Here is a 20,087-nt window from a genome sequence, read left to right as displayed (position 1 = left end):
CTCAACATGTTGCAATAAAGTCCTCTATATATAGAGAAACTGAGCATTAGATCACTGAAAATCGTGAGAGTAGAAAGTATGTTCACGTAAGTCCTCGATAGTATAGTGGTGAGTATCTCCGCCTGTCACGCGGAAGACCGGGGTTCAATTCCCCGTCGGGGAGGTATTTTTGAGTAAATGATTTGCTATATACAGTTGACCGTCCGAATTGTTTGATTCATACCTCATAAAATGACCTGAAATCGGTAATGAATTCCCCACAAACACAGAATTCTTCAACTCTATGAATTGGGGGACTACGAAAACGCTGAACATTACGCAATTAACCGATCGTTACGTTTTGAATATCTTCACATGTTGCAATGTAGGCCCTTACAAATAGAGAAATTGAGCATCAGATCACTGAAAATCATGAGTGTTGAAAGCATATTCATGTAAATCCTCGGTAGTATAGTGGTGAGTATCTCCCCTATCACGCGGAAGACCGGGGTTCAATTCCCCGTCGGGGAGGTATTTTTGAGTAAATGATTTGCTATATACAGTTGACCGTCCGAATTGCTTGATTCATACCTCATAAAATGACCTGAAATCGGTAATGAATTCCCCACAAACACAGAATTCTTCAACTCTATGAATTGGGGGACTATGAAATCGCTGAACATTACGCAATTAATCGATCATTACGTTGTGATTATCTCCACATGTTGCAATAAAGGCCGCTATATATAGAGAAATTGAGCATTAGATCACTGAAAATCGTGAGTGTAGAAGCTTAAGTATGTTCATGTAAATCTTCGGTAGTATAGTGGCGAGTATCTCCGCCTGTCACGCGGAAGACCTGGGTTCAATTCCCCGTCGGGGATGTACTTTTGAGTAAATGATTTGTTATATACAGTTGACCGTCCGAATTGTTTGATTCATACCTCATAAAATGACCTGAAATCGGTAATGAATTCCCCACAAACACAGAATTCTTCAACTCTATGAATTGCGGGACTATGAAATCGCTGAACATTACGCAATTAATCGATCGTTACGTTGTGATTATCTCCACATATTGCAATAAGGCCGCTATATATAGAGAAATTGAGCATTAGATCACTGAAAATCGTGAGTGTAGAAACTTAAGTATGGTCATGTAAATCTTCGATAGTATAGTGGCGAGTATCTCCGCCTGTCACGCGGAAGACCTGGGCTCAATTCCCCGTCGGGGAGGTACTTTTGAGGAAATGATTTGTTATATACAGTTGACCGTCCGAATTGTTTGATTCATGCCTCATAAAATGACCTGAAATCGGTAATAAATTCCCCCACAAACACAGAATTCTTCAACTCTATGAATTGGGGGACTATGCAATCGATGAACATTACGCAATTAACCGATCGTTACGTTGTGATTATCTCAACATGTTGCAATAAAGTCCTCTATATATAGAGAAACTGAGCATTAGATCACTGAAAATCGTGAGAGTAGAAAGTATGTTCACGTAAGTCCTCGATAGTATAGTGGTGAGTATCTCCGCCTGTCACGCGGAAGACCGGGGTTCAATTCCCCGTCGGGGAGGTATTTTTGAGTAAATGATTTGCTATATACAGTTGACCGTCCGAATTGTTTGATTCATACCTCATAAAATGACCTGAAATCGGTAATGAATTCCCCACAAACACAGAATTCTTCAACTCTATGAATTGGGGGACTACGAAAACGCTGAACATTACGCAATTAACCGATCGTTACGTTTTGAATATCTTCACATGTTGCAATGTAGGCCCTTACAAATAGAGAAATTGAGCATCAGATCACTGAAAATCATGAGTGTTGAAAGCATATTCATGTAAATCCTCGGTAGTATAGTGGTGAGTATCTCCCCTATCACGCGGAAGACCGGGGTTCAATTCCCCGTCGGGGAGGTATTTTTGAGTAAATGATTTGCTATATACAGTTGACCGTCCGAATTGCTTGATTCATACCTCATAAAATGACCTGAAATCGGTAATGAATTCCCCACAAACACAGAATTCTTCAACTCTATGAATTGGGGGACTATGAAATCGCTGAACATTACGCAATTAATCGATCATTACGTTGTGATTATCTCCACATGTTGCAATAAAGGCCGCTATATATAGAGAAATTGAGCATTAGATCACTGAAAATCGTGAGTGTAGAAGCTTAAGTATGTTCATGTAAATCTTCGGTAGTATAGTGGCGAGTATCTCCGCCTGTCACGCGGAAGACCTGGGTTCAATTCCCCGTCGGGGATGTACTTTTGAGTAAATGATTTGTTATATACAGTTGACCGTCCGAATTGTTTGATTCATACCTCATAAAATGACCTGAAATCGGTAATGAATTCCCCCACAAACACAGAATTCTTCAACTCTATGAATTGGGGGACTATGAAATCGATGAACATTACGCAATTAGCCGATCGTTACGTTGTGATTATCTCAACATGTTGCAATAAAGTCCGCCTGTCACGTGGAAGACCGGGGTTCAATTCCCGTCGGGGAGGTATTTTTAAGTAAATGATTTGTTATATACAGTTGACCGTTCAAATTGTTTGATTCATACCTCATAAAATGACCTGAAATCGGTTATGAATTCCCCACAAACACAGAATTCTTCAACTCTATGAAATGCGGGACTATGAAATCGCTGAACATTACGCAATTAATCGATCGTTACGTTGTGATTATCTCCACATGTTGCAATAAGGCCGCTATATATAGAGAAATTGAGCATTAGATCACTGAAAATCGTGAGTGTAGAAACTTAAGTATGTTCATGTAAATCTTCGATAGTATAGTGGTGAGTATCTCCGCCTGTCACGCGGAAGACCTGGGCTCAATTCCCCGTCGGGGAGGTACTTTTGAGTAAATGATTTGTTATATACAGTTGACCGTCCGAATTGTTTGATTCATGCCTCATAAAATGACCTGAAATCGGTAATAAATTCCCCCACAAACACAGAATTCTTCAACTCTATGAATTGGGGGACTATGAAATCGATGAACATTACGCAATTAACCGATGTTGTGATTATCTCAACATGTTGCAATAAAGTCCGCTATATATAGAGAAACTGAGCATTAGATCACTGAAAATCGTGAGTGTAGAAAGTATGTTCACGTAAGTCCTCGATAGTATAGTGGTGAGTATCACCGCCTGTCACGCGGAAGACCGGGGTTCAATTCCCCGTCGGGGAGGTATTTTTGAGTAAATGATTTGCTATATACAGTTGACCGTCCGAATTGTTTGATTCATACCTCATAAAATGACCTGAAATCGGTAATGAATTCCCCACAAACACAGAATTCTTCAACTCTATGAATTGGGGGACTACGAAAACGCTGAACATTACGCAATTAACCGATCGTTACGTTTTGAATATCTTCACATGTTGCAATGTAGGCCCTTACAAATAGAGAAATTGAGCATCAGATCACTGAAAATCATGAGTGTTGAAAGCATATTCATGTAAATCCTCGGTAGTATAGTGGTGAGTATCTCCCCTATCACGCGGAAGACCGGGGTTTAATTCCCCGTCGGGGAGGTATTTTTGAGTAAATGATTTGCTATATACAGTTGACCGTCCGAATTATTTGATTCATACCTCATAAAATGACCTGAAATCGGTAATGAATTCCCCACAAACACAGAATTCTTCAACTCTATGAATTGCGGGACTATGAAATCCCTGAACATTACGCAATTAACCGATCGTTACGTTTTGAATGTCTTCACATGTTGCAATGAAGGCCCTTACAGATAGAGAAATCTAGCATCAGATCACTGAAAATCATGAGTGTTGAAAGCATATTCATGTAAATCCTCGATAGTATAGTGGTGAGTATCTCCGCCTGTCACGCGGAAGACCGGGGTTCAATTCCCCGTCGGGGAGATATTTCTAAGTAAATGCTTTGTTATATACAGTTGACCGTCCGAATTGTTTGATTCATACCTCATAAAATGACCTGAAATCGGTAATGAATTCCCCACAAACACAGAATCCTTCAACTCTATGAATTGGGGGACTATGAAATCGCTGTACATTACGCAATTAACTGATCGTTACGTTTTGAATGTCTTCACATGTTGCAATGTAGGCCCTTACAAATAGAGAAATCTAGCATCAGATCCCTGAAAATCATGAGTGTTGAAAGTATATTCATGTAAATCCTCGATAGTATAGTGGTGAATATCTCCGCCTGTCACGTGGAAGACCGGGGTTCAATTCCCCGTCGGGGTGGCATTTTTAAGTAAATGATTTGTTATATACAGTTGACCGTCCGAATTGTTTGATTCATACCTCATAAAATGACCTGAAATCGGTAATGAATTCCTCACAAATACAGCATTCTTCAATTCTATGAATTGGTGACTTTGAAATCCCTGAACGTTACGCAATTAATCGATAGTTACTTTGTGATTATCTCCACATGTTGCAATAAAGGCCGCTATATATAGAGAAATTGAGCATCAGATCACTGAAAATCATGAGTGTGGAAAGCATATTCATGTAAATCCTCGATAGTTTAGTGGTGAGTATCTCCGCCTGTCACGCGGAAGACCGGGGTTCAATTCCCCGTCGGGGAGGTATTTTTAAGTAAATGATTTGTTATATGCAGTTGACCGTCCGAATTGTTTGAGTCATACCTCATAAAATGACCTGAAATCGGCAATGAATTCCTCACAAATACAGCATTCTTCAACTCAATGAATTGGTGACTTTGAAATCCCTGAACGTTACGCAATTAATCGATCGTTACGTTGTGATTATCTCCACATGTTGCAATAAATAGAGCTATATATAGAGAAATTGAGCATCAGATCGCTGAAAATCATGAGTGTTGAAAGCATATTCATGTAAATCCTCGATAGTATAGTGGTGAGTATCTCCGCCTGTCATGCGGAAGACCGGGTTTCAATTCCCCATCGGGGAGGTATTTTTGAGTAAATGATTTGTTATATACAGTTGACCGTCCGAATTGTTTGATTCATACCTCATAAAATGACCTGAAACCGGTAATGAATTCCCCACAAACACAGAATTCTTCAACTCTATGAATTGCGGGAATATGAAATTCCTGCACATTACGCAATTAACCGATCGTTACGTTTTGAATATCTTCACATGTTGCAATGTAGGCCCTTACAAATAGAGAAATTGAGCATCAGATCCCTGAAAATCATGTGTTGAAAGTATATTCAGGTAAATCCTCGATAGTATGGTGGTGAGTATCTCCGCCTGTCACGCGGAAGACTGGGGCTCAATTCCCCGTCGGGGAGGTATTTTTAAGTAAATGATTTGTTATATACAGTTGACCGTCCGAATTGTTTGATTCATACCTCATAAAATGACCTGAAATCGGTAATGAATTCCTCACAAATACAGCATTCTTCAATTCTATGAATTGGTGACTTTGAAATCCCTGAACGTTACGCAATTAATCGATAGTTACTTTGTGATTATCTCCACATGTTGCAATAAAGGCCGCTATATATAGAGAAATTGAGCATCAGATCCCTGAAAATCATGAGTGTGGAAAGCATATTCATGTAAATCCTCTATAGTATAGTGGTGAGTATCTCCGCCTGTCACGCGGAAGACCGGGTTTCAATTCCCCATCGGGGAGGTATTTTTGAGTAAATGATTTGTTATATACAGTTGACCGCTCGAATTGTTTGATTAATACCTCATAAAATGACCTGAAACCGGTAATGAATTCCCCACAAACACAGAATTCTTCAACTCTATGAATTGCGGGACTATGAAATTCCTGAACATTACGCAATTAACAGATCGTTTCGTTTTGAATGTCTTTACATGTTGCAATGAAGGCCCTTACAGATAGAGAAATCTAGCATCAGATCACTGAAAATCATGAGTGTTGAAAGCATATTCATGTAAATCCTCGATAGTATAGTGGTGAGTATCTCCGCCTGTCACGCGGAAGACCGGGGTTCAATTCCCCATCGGGGAGGTATTTTTGAGTAAATGATTTGTTATATACAGTTGACCGTCCGAATCGTTTGATTCATACCTCATAAAAAGACCTGAAACCGGTAATGAATTCCCCACAAACACAGAATACTTCAACTCTATGAATTGCGGGACTATGAAATTCCTGAACATTACGCAATTAACCGATCGTTACGTTTTGAATATCTTCACATGTTGCAATGCAGGCCCTTACAAATAGAGAAATTGAGCATCAGATCACTGAAAATCATGAGTGTTGAAAGCATATTAATGTAAATCCTCGATAGTATAGTGGTGAGTATCTCCGCCTGTCATGCGGAAGACCGGGTTTCAATTCCCCATCGGGGAGGTATTTTTGAGTAAATGATTTGTTATATACAGTTGACCGTCCGAATTGTTTGATTCATACCTCATAAAATGACCTGAAACCGGTAATGAATTCCCCACAAACACAGAATTCTTCAACTCTATGAATTGCGGGAATATGAAATTCCTGCACATTACGCAATTAACAAATCGTTTCGTTTTGAATGTCTTTACATGTTGCAATGAAGGCTCTTACAGATAGAGAAATCTAGCATCAGATCACTGAAAATCATGAGTGTTGAAAGCATATTCATGTAAATCCTCGATAGTATAGTCGTGAGTATCTCCGCCTGTCACGCGGAAGACCGGGGTTCAATTCCCCGTCGGGGAGGTATTTTTAAGTAAATGATTTGTTATATACAGTTGACCGTCCGAATTGTTTGAGTCATACTTCATAAAATGACCTGAAATCGGCAATGAATTCCTCACAAATACAGCATTCTTCAACTCAATGAATTGGTGACTTTGAAATCCCTGAACGTTACGCAATAAATCGATAGTTACTTTGTGATTATCTCCACATGTTGCAATAAAGGCCGCTATATATAGAGAAATTGAGCATCAGATCCCTGAAAATCATGAGTGTGGAAAGCATATTCATGTAAATCCTCTATAGTATAGTGGTGAGTATCTCCGCCTGTCATGCGGAAGACCGGGTTTCAATTCCCCATCGGGGAGGTATTTTTGAGTAAATGATTTGTTATATACAGTTGACCGCCCGAATTGTTTGATTAATACCTCATAAAATGACCTGAAACCGGTAATGAATTCCCCACAAACACAGAATTCTTCAACTCTATGAATTGCGGGACTATGAAATTCCTGAACATTACGCAATTAACAGATCGTTTCGTTTTGAATGTCTTTACATGTTGCAATGAAGGCCCTTACAGATAGAGAAATCTAGCATCAGATCACTGAAAATCATGAGTGTTGAAAGCATACTCATGTAAATCCTCGATAGTATAGTGGTGAGTATCTCCGCCTGTCACGCGGAAGACCGGGGTTCAATTCCCCGTCGGGGAGGTATTTTTAAGAAAATTATTTGTTATATACAGTTGACCGTCCGAATTGTTTGATTCATACCTCATAAAATGACCTGAAATCGGTAATGAATTCCCCACAAACACAGAATTCTTCAACTCTATGAATTGCGGGACTATGAAATCCCTGAACATTACGCAATTAACCGATCGTTACGTTTTGAATGTCTTCACATGTTGCAATGAAGGCCCTTACAGATCGAGAAATCTAGCATCAGATCACTGAAAATCATGAGTGTTGAAAGCATATTCATGTAAATCCTCGATAGTGTAGTGGTGAGTATCTCCGCCTGTCACGCGGAAGACAGGGGTTCAATTCCCCGTCGGGGAGATATTTCTAAGTAAATGCTTTGTTATATACAGTTGACCGTCCGAATTGTTTGATTCACACCTCATAAAATGACCTTAAATCGGTAATGAATTCCCCACAAACACAGAATTCTTCAACTCTATGAATTGGGGGACTATGAAATCGCTGTACATTACGCAATTAACTGATCGTTACGTTTTGAATGTCTTCACATGTTGCAATGTAGGCCCTTACAAATAGAGAAATTGAGCATCAGATCCTTGAAAATCATGAGTGTTGAAAGTATATTCATGTAAATCCTCGATAGTATGGTGGTGAGTATCTCCGCCTGTCACGCGGAAGACCGGGGCTCAATTCCTCGTCGGGGAGGTATTTTTAAGTAAATGATTTGTTATATACAGTTGACCGTCCGAATTGTTTGATTCATACCTCATAAAATGACCTGAAATCGGTAATGAATTCCTCACAAATACAGCATTCTTCAATTCTATGAATTGGTGACGTTGAAATCCCTGAACGTTACGCAATTAATCGATAGTTACTTTGTGATTATCTCCACATGTTGCAATAAAGGCCGCTATATATAGAGAAATTGAGCATCAGATCCCTGAAAATCATGAGTGTGGAAAGCATATTCATGTAAATCCTCGATAGTATAGTGGTGAGTATCTCCGCCTGTCACGCGGAAGACCGGGGTTCAATTCCCCGTCGGGGAGGTATTTTTAAGTAAATGATTTGTTATATGCAGTTGACCGTCCGAATTGTTTGAGTCATACCTCATAAAATGACCTGAAATCGGCAATGAATTCCTCACAAATACAGCATTCTTCAACTCAATGAATTGGTGACTTTGAAATCCCTGAAGGTTACGCAATTAATCGATCGTTACGTTGTGATTATCTCCACATGTTGCAATAAAGACAGCTATATATAGAGAAATTGAGCATCAGATCGCTGAAAATCATGAGTGTTGAAAGCATATTCATGTAAATCCTCGATAGTATAGTGGTGAGTATCTCCGCCTGTCATGCGGAAGACCGGGTTTCAATTCCCCATCGGGGAGGTATTTTTGAGTAAATGATTTGTTATATACAGTTGACCGTCCGAATTGTTTGATTCATACCTCATAAAATGACCTGAAACCGGTAATGAATTCCCCACAAACACAGAATTCTTCAACTCTATGAATTGCGGGACTATGAAATTCCTGAACATTACGCAATTAACAGATCGTTTCGTTTTGAATGTCTTTACATGTTGCAATGAAGGCTCTTACAGATAGAGAAATCTAGCATCAGATCACTGAAAATCATGAGTGTTGATAGCATATTCATGTAAATTCTCGATAGTATAGTGGTGAGTATCTCCGCCTGTCACGCGGACGACCGGGGTTCAATTCCCCGTCGGGGAGGTATTTTTAAGTAAATGATTTGTTATATACAGTTGACCGTCCGAATTGTTTGAGTCATACCTCATAAAATACCTGAAATCGGCAATGAATTCCTCACAAATACAGCATTCTTCAACTCAATGAATTGGTGACTTTGAAATCCCGGAACATTACGCAATTAACCGATCGTTACGTTTTGAAGGTCTTCACATGTTGCAATGAAGGCCCTTACAGATAGAGAAATCTAGCATCAGATCACTGAAAAACATGAGTGTTGAAAGCATATTCATGTAAATCCTCGATAGTATAGTGGTGAGTATCTCCGCCTGTCATGCGGAAGACCGGGTTTCAAATCCCCATCGGGGAGGTATTTTTGAGTAAATGATTTGTTATATACAGTTGACCGTCCGAATTGTTTGATTCATACCTCATAAAATGACCTGAAACCGGTAATGAATTCCCCACAAACACAGAATTCTTCAACTCTATGAATTGGGGACTTTGAAATCCATGAACATTACGCAATTAATCGATCGTTACGTTGTGATTATCTCCACATGTTGCAATAAAGGCCGCAATATATAGAGAAATTGAGCATTAGATCACTGACAATCGTGAGTGTTGAAAGCATATTCATGTAAATCCTCGATAGTATAGTGGTGAGTATCTCAGCCTGTCACCCGGAAGACCGGGGTTCAATTCCCCGTCGGGGAGTATTTTTGAGTAAATGATTTGTTATATATGTATTGACCGTCCGAATTGTTTGATTCATACCTCATAAAATGACCTGAAATCGGTAATGAATTCCCCACAAATACAGCATTCTTCAACTCAATGAATTGGTGACTTTGAAATCCCGGAACATTACGCAATTAACCGATCGTTACGTTTTGAAGGTCTTCACATGTTGCAATGAAGGCCCTTACAGATAGAGAAATCTAGCATCAGATCACTGAAAAACATGAGTGTTGAAAGCATATTCATGTAAATCCTCGATAGTATAGTGGTGAGTATCTCCGCCTGTCATGCGGAAGACCGGGTTTCAAATCCCCATCGGGGAGGTATTTTTGAGTAAATGATTTGTTATATACAGTTGACCGTCCGAATTGTTTGATTCATACCTCATAAAATGACCTGAAACCGGTAATGAATTCCCCACAAACACAGAATTCTTCAACTCTATGAATTGGGGACTTTGAAATCCATGAACATTACGCAATTAATCGATCGTTACGTTGTGATTATCTCCACATGTTGCAATAAAGGCCGCAATATATAGAGAAATTGAGCATTAGATCACTGACAATCGTGAGTGTTGAAAGCATATTCATGTAAATCCTCGATAGTATAGTGGTGAGTATCTCAGCCTGTCACCCGGAAGACCGGGGTTCAATTCCCCGTCGGGGAGTATTTTTGAGTAAATGATTTGTTATATATGTATTGACCGTCCGAATTGTTTGATTCATACCTCATAAAATGACCTGAAATCGGTAATGAATTCCCCACAAACACAGAATTCTTCAACTCTATGAATTGGGGACTTTGAAATCTATGAACATTACGCAATTAATCGATCGTTACGTTGTGATTATCTCCACATGTTGCAATAAAGGCCGCTATATATAGAGAAATTGAGCATTAGATCACTGAAAATCATGAGTGTTGAAAGCATGTTCATGTAAATCCTCGATAGTATAGTGATGAGTATCTCCGCCTGTCACGCGGAAGACCGGGGTTCAATTCCCCGTCGGGGAGGTATTTTTGAGTAAATGATTTGTTATATACAGTTGACCGTCCGAATTGTTTGATTCATACCTCATAAAATGACCTGAAATCGGCAATGAATTCCTCACAAATACAGCATTCTTCAACTCAATGAATTGGTGACTTTGAAATCCCGGAACATTACGCAATTAACCGATCGTTACGTTTTGAAGGTCTTCACATGTTGCAATGAAGGCCCTTACAGATAGAGAAATCTAGCATCAGATCACTGAAAATTATGAGTGTTGAAAGCATATTCATGTAAATCCTCGATAGTATAGTGGTGAGTATCTCCGCCTGTCATACGGAAGACCGGGTTTCAATTCCCCATCGGGGAGGTATTTTTGAGTAAATAATTTGTTATATACAGTTGACCGTCCGAATTGTTTGATTCATACCTCATAAAATGACCTGAAACCGGTAATGAATTCCCCACAAACACAGAATTCTTCAACTCTATGAATTGCGGGACTTTGAAATCCCTGAACATTACGCAATTAACCGATCGTTACGTTTTGAATATCTTCACATGTTGCAATGTAGGCCCTTACAAATAGAGAAATTGAGCATCACATCACTGAAAATTATGAGTGTTGAAAGCATATTCATGTAAATCCTCGATAGTATAGTGGTGAGTATCTCCGCCTGTCACGCGGAAGACCAGGGTTCAATTCCCCGTCGGGGAGATATTTCTAATGAAATGCTTTGTTATATACAGTTGACCGTCCGAATTGTTTGAGTCATACCTCATAAAATGACCTGAAATCGGCAATGAATTCCTCACAAATACAGCATTCTTCAACTCAATGAATTGGTGACTTTGAAATCCCTGAACATTACGCAATTAACCGATCGTTACGGTTTGAATATCTTCACATGTTGCAATGTAGGCCCTTACAAATAGAGAAATTGAGCATCAGATCGCTGAAAATCATGAGTGTTGAAAGCATATTCATGTAAATCCTCGATAGTATAGTGGTGAGTATCTCCGCCTGTCATGCGGAAGACCGGGTTTCAATTCCCCATCGGGGAGGTATTTTTGAGTAAATGATTTGTTATATACAGTTGACCGTCCGAATTGTTTGATTCATACCTCATAAAATGACCTGAAACCGGTAATGAATTCCCCACAAACACAGAATTCTTCAACTCTATGAATTGCGGGACTTTGAAATCCCTGAACATTACGCAATTAACCGATCGTTACGTTTTGCATATCTTCACATGTTGCAATGTAGGCCCTTACAAATAGAGAAATTGAGCATCACATCACTGAAAATTATGAGTGTTGAAAGCATATTCATGTAAATCCTCGATAGTATAGTGGTGAGTATCTCCGCCTGTCATGCGGAAGACCGGGTTTCAATTCCCCATCGGGGAGGTATTTTTGAGTAAATGATTTGTTATATACAGTTGACCGTCCGAATTGTTTGATTCATACCTCATAAAATGACCTGAAACCGGTAATGAATTCCCCACAAACACAGAATTCTTCAACTCTATGAATTGCGGGACTTTGAAATCCCTGAACATTACGCAATTAACCGATCGTTACGTTTTGAATATCTTCACATGTTGCAATGTAGGCCCTTACAAATAGAGAAATTGAGCATCACATCACTGAAAATTATGAGTGTTGAAAGCATATTCATGTAAATCCTCGATAGTATAGTGGTGAGTATCTCCGCCTGTCACGCGGAAGACCAGGGTTCAATTCCCCGTCGGGGAGATATTTCTAAGTAAATGCTTTGTTATATACAGTTGACCGTCCGAATTGTATGAGTCATACCTCATAAAATGACCTGAAATCGGCAATGAATTCCTCACAAATACAGCATTCTTCAACTCAATGAATTGGTGACTTTGAAATCCCGGAACATCACGCAATTAACCGATCGTTACGTTTTGAATGTCTTCACATGTTGCAATGAAGGCCCTTACAGATAGAGAAATCTAGCATCAGATCACTGAAAATCATGAGTGTTGAAAGCATATTCATGTAAATCCTCGATAGTATAGTGGTGAGTATCTCCGCCTGTCACGCGGAAGACCGGGGCTCAATTCCCCGTCGGGGAGGTATTTTTAAGTAAATGATTTGTTATATACAGTTGACCGTCCGAATTGTTTGATTCATACCTCATAAAATGACCTGAAATCGGTAATGAATTCCTCACAAATACAGCATTCTTCAATTCTATGAATTGGTGACTTTGAAATCCCTGAAAGTTACGCAATTAATCGATAGTTACTTTGTGATTATCTCCACATGTTGCAATAAAGGCCGCTATATATATAGAAATTGAGCATCAGATCCCTGAAAATCATGAGTGTGGAAAGCATATTCATGTAAATCCTCGATAGTATAGTGGTTAGTATCTCCGCCTGTCACGCGGAAGACCGGGGTTCAATTCCCCGTCGGGGAGGTATTTTTGAGTAAATGATTTGTTATATACAGTTGACCGTCCGAATTGTTTGATTCATACCTCATAAAATGACCTGAAATCGGTAATGAATTCCCACAAGCACAGAATTCTTCAACTCTATGAATTGGGTGATTATGAAATCGCTGAACATTACGCAATTAACCGTTCGTTACATTTTGAATATCTTCACATGTTGCAATGTAGGCCCTTACAAATAGAGAAATTCAGCATCAGATCACTGAAAATCATGAGTGTTGAAAGCATATTCATGTAAATCCTCGATAGTATAGTGGTGAGTATCTCCGCCTGTCACGCGGAAGACCGGGTTTCAATTCCCCATCGGGGAGGTATTTTTGAGTAAATGATTTGTTATATACAGTTGACCGTCCGAATTGTTTGATTCATAGCTCATAAAATGACCTGAAACCGGTAATGAATTCCCCACAAACACAGAATTCTTCAACTCTATGAATTGCGGGACTATGAAATTGCTGAACATTACGCAATTAACAGATCGTTTCGTTTTGAATGTCTTTACATGTTGCAATGAAGGCCCTTACAGATAGAGAAATCTAGCATCAGATCACTGAAAATCATGAGTGTTGAAAGCATATTCATGTAAATCCTCGATAGTATAGTGGTGAGTATCCCCGCCTGTCACGCGGAAGCCTGGGGTTCAATTCCCCGTCGGGGAGGTATTTTTAAGTAAATGATTTGTTATATACAGTTGACCGTCCGAATTGTTTGAGTCATACCTCATAAAATGACCTGAAATCGGTAATGAATTCCTCACAAATACAGCATTCTTCAATTCTATGAATTGGTGACTTTGAAATCCCTGAAAGTTACGCAATTAATCGATAGTTACTTTGTGATTATCTCCACATGTTGCAATAAAGGCCGCTATATATATAGAAATTGAGCATCAGATCCCTGAAAATCATGAGTGTGGAAAGCATATTCATGTAAATCCTCGATAGTATAGTGGTTAGTATCTCCGCCTGTCACGCGGAAGACCGGGGTTAAATTCCCCGTCGGGGAGGTATTTTTGAGTAAATGATTTGTTATATACAGTTGACCGTCCGAATTGTTTGATTCATACCTCATAAAATGACCTGAAATCGGTAATGAATTCCCACAAGCACAGAATTCTTCAACTCTATGAATTGGGGGATTATGAAATCGCTGAACATTACGCAATTAACCGTTCGTTACGTTTTGAATATCTTCACATGTTGCAATGTAGGCCCTTACAAATAGAGAAATTCAGCATCAGATCACTGAAAATCATGAGTGTTGAAAGCATATTCATGTAAATCCTCGATAGTATAGTGGTGAGTATCTCCGCCTGTCACGCGGAAGACCGGGTTTCAATTCCCCATCGGGGAGGTATTTTTGAGTAAATGATTTGTTATATACAGTTGACCATCCGAATTGTTTGATTCATAGCTCATAAAATGACCTGAAACCGGTAATGAATTCCCCACAAACACAGAATTCTTCAACTCTATGAATTGCGGGACTATGAAATTCCTGAACATTACGCAATTAACAGATCGTTTCGTTTTGAATGTCTTTACATGTTGCAATGAAGGCCCTTACAGATAGAGAAATCTAGCATCAGATCACTGAAAATCATGAGTGTTGAAAGCATATTCATGTAAATCCTCGATAGTATAGTGGTGAGTATCTCCGCCTGTCATGCGGAAGCCTGGGGTTCAATTCCCCATCGGGGAGGTATTTTTGAGTAAATGATTTGTTATATACAGTTGACCGTCCGAATTGTTTGATTCATACCTCATAAAATGACCTGAAATCGGTAATGAATTCCTCACAAATACAGCATTCTTCAATTCTATGAATTGGTGACTTTGAAATCCCTGAAAGTTACGCAATTAATCGATAGTTACTTTGTGATTATCTCCACATGTTGCAATAAAGGCCGCTATATATATAGAAATTGAGCATCAGATCCCTGAAAATCATGAGTGTGGAAAGCATATTCATGTAAATCCTCGATAGTATAGTGGTTAGTATCTCCGCCTGTCACGCGGAAGACCGGGGTTAAATTCCCCGTCGGGGAGGTATTTTTGAGTAAATGATTTGTTATATACAGTTGACCGTCCGAATTGTTTGATTCATACCTCATAAAATGACCTGAAATCGGTAATGAATTCCCACAAGCACAGAATTCTTCAACTCTATGAATTGGGGGATTATGAAATCGCTGAACATTACGCAATTAACCGTTCGTTACGTTTTGAATATCTTCACATGTTGCAATGTAGGCCCTTACAAATAGAGAAATTCAGCATCAGATCACTGAAAATCATGAGTGTTGAAAGCATATTCATGTAAATCCTCGATAGTATAGTGGTGAGTATCTCCGCCTGTCACGCGGAAGACCGGGTTTCAATTCCCCATCGGGGAGGTATTTTTGAGTAAATGATTTGTTATATACAGTTGACCATCCGAATTGTTTGATTCATAGCTCATAAAATGACCTGAAACCGGTAATGAATTCCCCACAAACACAGAATTCTTCAACTCTATGAATTGCGGGACTATGAAATTCCTGAACATTACGCAATTAACAGATCGTTTCGTTTTGAATGTCTTTACATGTTGCAATGAAGGCCCTTACAGATAGAGAAATCTAGCATCAGATCACTGAAAATCATGAGTGTTGAAAGCATATTCATGTAAATCCTCGATAGTATAGTGGTGAGTATCTCCGCCTGTCATGCGGAAGACCGGGTTTCAATTCCCCATCGGGGAGGTATTTTTGAGTAAATGATTTGTTATATACAGTTGACCGTCCGAATTGTTTGATTCATACCTCATAAAATGACCTGAAACCGGTAATGAATTCCCCACAAACACAGAATTCTTCAACTCTATGAATTGCGGGACTTTGAAATCCCTGAACATTACGCAATTAACCGATCGTTACGTTTTGAATATCTTCACATGTTGCAATGTAGGCCCTTACAAATAGAGAAATTGAGCATCACATCACTGAAAATTATGAGTGTTGAAAGCATATTCATGTAAATCCTCGATAGTATAGTGGTGAGTATCTCCGCCTGTCACGCGGAAGACCAGGGTTCAATTCCCCGTCGGGGAGATATTTCTAAGTAAATGCTTTGTTATATACAGTTGACCGTCCGAATTGTTTGAGTCATACCTCATAAAATGACCTGAAATCGGCAATGAATTCCTCACAAATACAGCATTCTTCAACTCAATGAATTGGTGACTTTGAAATCCCGGAACATTACGCAATTAACCGATCGTTACGTTTTGAATATCTTCACATGTTGCAATGTAGGCCCTTACAAATAGAGAAATTGAGCATCAGATCGCTGAAAATCATGAGTGTTGAAAGCATATTCATGTAAATCCTCGATAGTATAGTGGTGAGTATCTCCGCCTGTCATGCGGAAGACCGGGTTTCAATTCACCATCGGGGAGGTATTTTTGAGTAAATGATTTGTTATATACAGTTGACCGTCCGAATTGTTTGATTCATACCTCATAAAATGACCTGAAACCGGTAATGAATTCCCCACAAACACAGAATTCTTCAACTCTATGAATTGCGGGACTTTGAAATCCCTGAACATTACGCAATTAACCGATCGTTACGTTTTGAATATCTTCACATGTTGCAATGTAGGCCCTTACAAATAGAGAAATTGAGCATCACATCACTGAAAATTATGAGTGTTGAAAGCATATTCATGTAAATCCTCGATAGTATAGTGGTGAGTATCTCCGCCTGTCATGCGGAAGACCGGGTTTCAATTCCCCATCGGTGAGGTATTTTTGAGTAAATGATTTGTTATATACAGTTGACCGTCCGAATTGTTTGATTCATACCTCATAAAATGACCTGAAACCGGTAATGAATTCCCCACAAACACAGAATTCTTCAACTCTATGAATTGCGGGACTTTGAAATCCCTGAACATTACGCAATTACCCGATCGTTACGTTTTGAATATCTTCACATGTTGCAATGTAGGCCCTTACAAATAGAGAAATTGAGCATCACATCACTGAAAATTATGAGTGTTGAAAGCATATTCATGTAAATCCTCGATAGTATAGTGGTGAGTATCTCCGCCTGTCACGCGGAAGACCAGGGTTCAATTCCCCGTCGGGGAGGTATTTTTAAGTAAATGATTTGTTATATACAGTTGACCGTCCGAATTGTTTGATTCATAGCTCATCAAATGACCTGAAACCGGTAATGAATTCCCCACAAACACAGAATTCTTCAACTCTATGAATTGCGGGACTATGAAATTGCTGAACATTACGCAATTAACAGATCGTTTCGTTTTGAATGTCTTTACATGTTGCAATGAAGGCCCTTACAGATAGAGAAATCTAGCATCAGATCACTGAAAATCATGAGTGTTGAAAGCATATTCATGTAAATCCTCGATAGTATAGTGGTGAGTATCCCCGCCTGTCACGCGGAAGCCTGGGGTTCAATTCCCCGTCGTGGAGGTATTTTTAAGTAAATGATTTGTTATATACAGTTGACCGTCCGAATTGTTTGAGTCATACCTCATAAAATGACCTGAAATCGGTAATGAATTCCTCACAAATACAGCATTCTTCAATTCTATGAATTGGTGACTTTGAAATCCCTGAAAGTTACGCAATTAATCGATAGTTACTTTGTGATTATCTCCACATGTTGCAATAAAGGCCGCTATATATATAGAAATTGAGCATCAGATCCCTGAAAATCATGAGTGTGGAAAGCATATTCATGTAAATCCTCGATAGTATAGTGGTTAGTATCTCCGCCTGTCACGCGGAAGACCGGGGTTAAATTCCCCGTCGGGGAGGTATTTTTGAGTAAATGATTTGTTATATACAGTTGACCGTCCGAATTGTTTGATTCATACCTCATAAGATGACCTGAAATCGGTAATGAATTCCCACAAGCACAGAATTCTTCAACTCTATGAATTGGGGGATTATGAAATCGCTGAACATTACGCAATTAACCGTTCGTTACGTTTTGAATATCTTCACATGTTGCAATGTAGGCCCTTACAAATAGAGAAATTCAGCATCAGATCACTGAAAATCATGAGTGTTGAAAGCATATTCATGTAAATCCTCGATAGTATAGAGGTGAGTATCTCCGCCTGTCACGCGGAAGACCGGGTTTCAATTCCCCATCGGGGAGGTATTTTTGAGTAAATGATTTGTTATATACAGTTGACCATCCGAATTGTTTGATTCATAGCTCATAAAATGACCTGAAACCGGTAATGAATTCCCCACAAACACAAAATTCTTCAACTCTATGAATTGCGGGACTATGAAATTCCTGAACATTACGCAATTAACAGATCGTTTCGTTTTGAATGTCTTTACATGTTGCAATGAAGGCCCTTACAGATAGAGAAATCTAGCATCAGATCACTGAAAATCATGAGTGTTGAAAGCATATTCATGTAAATCCTCGATAGTATAGTGGTGAGTATCCCCGCCTGTCACGCGGAAGCCTGGGGTTCAATTCCCCGTCGGGGAGGTATTTTTAAGTAAATGATTTGTTATATACAGTTGACCGTCCGAATTGTTTGTGTCATACCTCATAAAATGACCTGAAATCGGCAATGAATTCCTCACAAATACAGCATTCTTCAACTCAATGAATTGGTGACTTTGAAATCCCTGAACGTTACGCAATTAATCGATCGTTAAGTTGTGATTATCTCCACATGTTGCAATAAAGACAGCTATATATAGAGAAATTGAGCATCAGATCCCTGAAAATCATGAGTGTTGAAAGGATATTCATGTAAATCCTCGATAGTATAGTGGTGAGTCTCTCCGCCTGTCATGCGGAAGACCGGGTTTCAAATCCCCATCGGGGAGGTATTTTTGAGTAAATGATTTGTTATATACAGTTGACCGTCCGAATTGTTTGATTCATACCTCATAAAATGACCTGAAACCGGTAATGAATTCCCCACAAACACAGAATTCTTCAACTCTATGAATTGCGGGACTATGAAATTCCTGAACATTACGCAATTAACAGATCGTTTCGTTTTGAATGTCTTTACATGTTGCAATGAAGGCCCTTACAAATAGAGAAATTGAGCATCAGACCACTGAAAATCATGAGTGTTGAAAGCTTATTCATGTAAATCTTCGATAGTATAGTGGTGAGTATCTCCGCCTATCACGCGGAAGACCGGGGTTCAATTCCCCATCGGGGAGGTATTTTTAAGTAAATGATTTGTTATATACAGTTGACCGTCCGAATTGGTTGAGTCATACCTCATAAAATGACCTGAAATCGGCAATGAATTCCTCACAAATACAGCATTCTTCAATTCTATGAATTGGTGACTTTGAAATCCCTGAAAGTTACGCAATTAATCGATAGTTACTTTGTGCTTATCTCCACATGTTGCAATAAAGGCCGCTATATATATATAGAAATTGAGCATCAGATCCCTGAAAATCATGAGTGTGGAAAGCATATTCATGTAAATCCTCGATAGTATAGTGGTTAGTATCTCCGCCTGTCACGCGGAAGACCGGGGTTCAATTCCCCGTCGGGGAGGTATTTTTGAGTAAATGATTTGTTATATACAGTTGACCGTCCGAATTGTTTGATTCATACCTCATAAAATGACCTGAAATCGGTAATGAATTCCCACAAGCACAGAATTCTTCAACTCTATGAATTGGGGGATTATGAAATCGCTGAACATTACGCAATTAACCGTTCGTTACGTTTTGAATATCTTCACATGTTGCAAT

The 20,087-nt window shown here is 39.2% G+C and overlaps 8 non-coding genes across 8 annotated transcripts; all 8 read left to right on the top strand.

The window, feature by feature from the left end:
• Positions 1-91: 91 nt before the first annotated feature.
• TRNAD-GUC (transfer RNA aspartic acid (anticodon GUC)) lies at positions 92-163 on the top strand. Its single transcript has one exon. It is a non-coding gene; the product is annotated as a tRNA-Asp (tRNA).
• A 1,329-nt stretch (positions 164-1,492) lies between these two features.
• TRNAD-GUC (transfer RNA aspartic acid (anticodon GUC)) lies at positions 1,493-1,564 on the top strand. Its single transcript has one exon. It is a non-coding gene; the product is annotated as a tRNA-Asp (tRNA).
• A 2,269-nt stretch (positions 1,565-3,833) lies between these two features.
• TRNAD-GUC (transfer RNA aspartic acid (anticodon GUC)) lies at positions 3,834-3,905 on the top strand. Its single transcript has one exon. It is a non-coding gene; the product is annotated as a tRNA-Asp (tRNA).
• Positions 3,906-7,307: 3,402 nt separating this feature from the next.
• TRNAD-GUC (transfer RNA aspartic acid (anticodon GUC)) lies at positions 7,308-7,379 on the top strand. Its single transcript has one exon. It is a non-coding gene; the product is annotated as a tRNA-Asp (tRNA).
• A 971-nt stretch (positions 7,380-8,350) lies between these two features.
• Positions 8,351-8,422, top strand: TRNAD-GUC (transfer RNA aspartic acid (anticodon GUC)). Its single transcript has one exon. It is a non-coding gene; the product is annotated as a tRNA-Asp (tRNA).
• A 4,789-nt stretch (positions 8,423-13,211) lies between these two features.
• Positions 13,212-13,283, top strand: TRNAD-GUC (transfer RNA aspartic acid (anticodon GUC)). The gene has a single exon. It is a non-coding gene; the product is annotated as a tRNA-Asp (tRNA).
• Positions 13,284-19,466: 6,183 nt separating this feature from the next.
• TRNAD-AUC (transfer RNA aspartic acid (anticodon AUC)) lies at positions 19,467-19,538 on the top strand. The gene has a single exon. It is a non-coding gene; the product is annotated as a tRNA-Asp (tRNA).
• Positions 19,539-19,815: 277 nt separating this feature from the next.
• Positions 19,816-19,887, top strand: TRNAD-GUC (transfer RNA aspartic acid (anticodon GUC)). Its single transcript has one exon. It is a non-coding gene; the product is annotated as a tRNA-Asp (tRNA).
• Positions 19,888-20,087: the final 200 nt, after the last annotated feature.

Source organism: Saccoglossus kowalevskii, chromosome 17 (genome assembly GCF_978046115.1).
Source record: "Saccoglossus kowalevskii chromosome 17, keSacKowa6.1, whole genome shotgun sequence".
Lineage (NCBI taxonomy): Eukaryota > Metazoa > Hemichordata > Enteropneusta > Harrimaniidae > Saccoglossus > Saccoglossus kowalevskii.
This window is presented reverse-complemented; position numbering and strand designations above follow the sequence as displayed.